This window comes from Gavialis gangeticus, unplaced genomic scaffold (genome assembly GCF_001723915.1).
Source record: "Gavialis gangeticus isolate Ggan-Ray unplaced genomic scaffold, GavGan_comp1, whole genome shotgun sequence".
In the NCBI taxonomy this organism is placed as follows: Eukaryota; Metazoa; Chordata; order Crocodylia; family Gavialidae; genus Gavialis; species Gavialis gangeticus.
In genome coordinates this window covers 9,107,193-9,107,439 of record NW_017729018.1, presented here as the reverse complement: position 1 = coordinate 9,107,439, position 247 = coordinate 9,107,193, and the positions used below count along the sequence as shown (strand labels likewise).

The window sequence follows — 247 nt, the reverse complement described above, 5'->3', positions numbered from 1 at the left end:
GGCCGTGCTCTTACACACGTGCGCGCCCCGCCCGCTTCCGCCCTGCCCACCCCGCGTTCCGTCGCTCCTGATTGGCTCCCGCTGCTTGCCTGCCCGCCCCCCGCTCCTCTTGATTGGCTCCCGCTGCTTGCCTGCCCGGCCCCCAGCCCCCCGCGCCTATATCCGCCGAGCGGCGGGGCGGGGCCGGCTGTGCCAAGCGAGTGCGAGACCCCTCAGCTTCCTCCTCGAGTGAGTAACGTGGCCCGGG

The 247-nt window shown here is 73.7% G+C and overlaps 1 protein-coding gene across 1 annotated transcript in view; it reads left to right on the top strand.

Annotated features, from left to right (window-relative positions):
* The first annotated feature begins 202 nt into the window (after positions 1-202).
* The window catches only part of LOC109294874 (perilipin-3-like), a 6,473-nt gene continuing 6,428 nt past the window's right edge, over positions 203-247 (top strand). The window contains exon 1 of the mRNA XM_019513416.1: positions 203-228. The gene's annotated coding sequence lies outside the window, so the exon portion shown is untranslated. The remainder of the gene's footprint in view (positions 229-247) is intronic.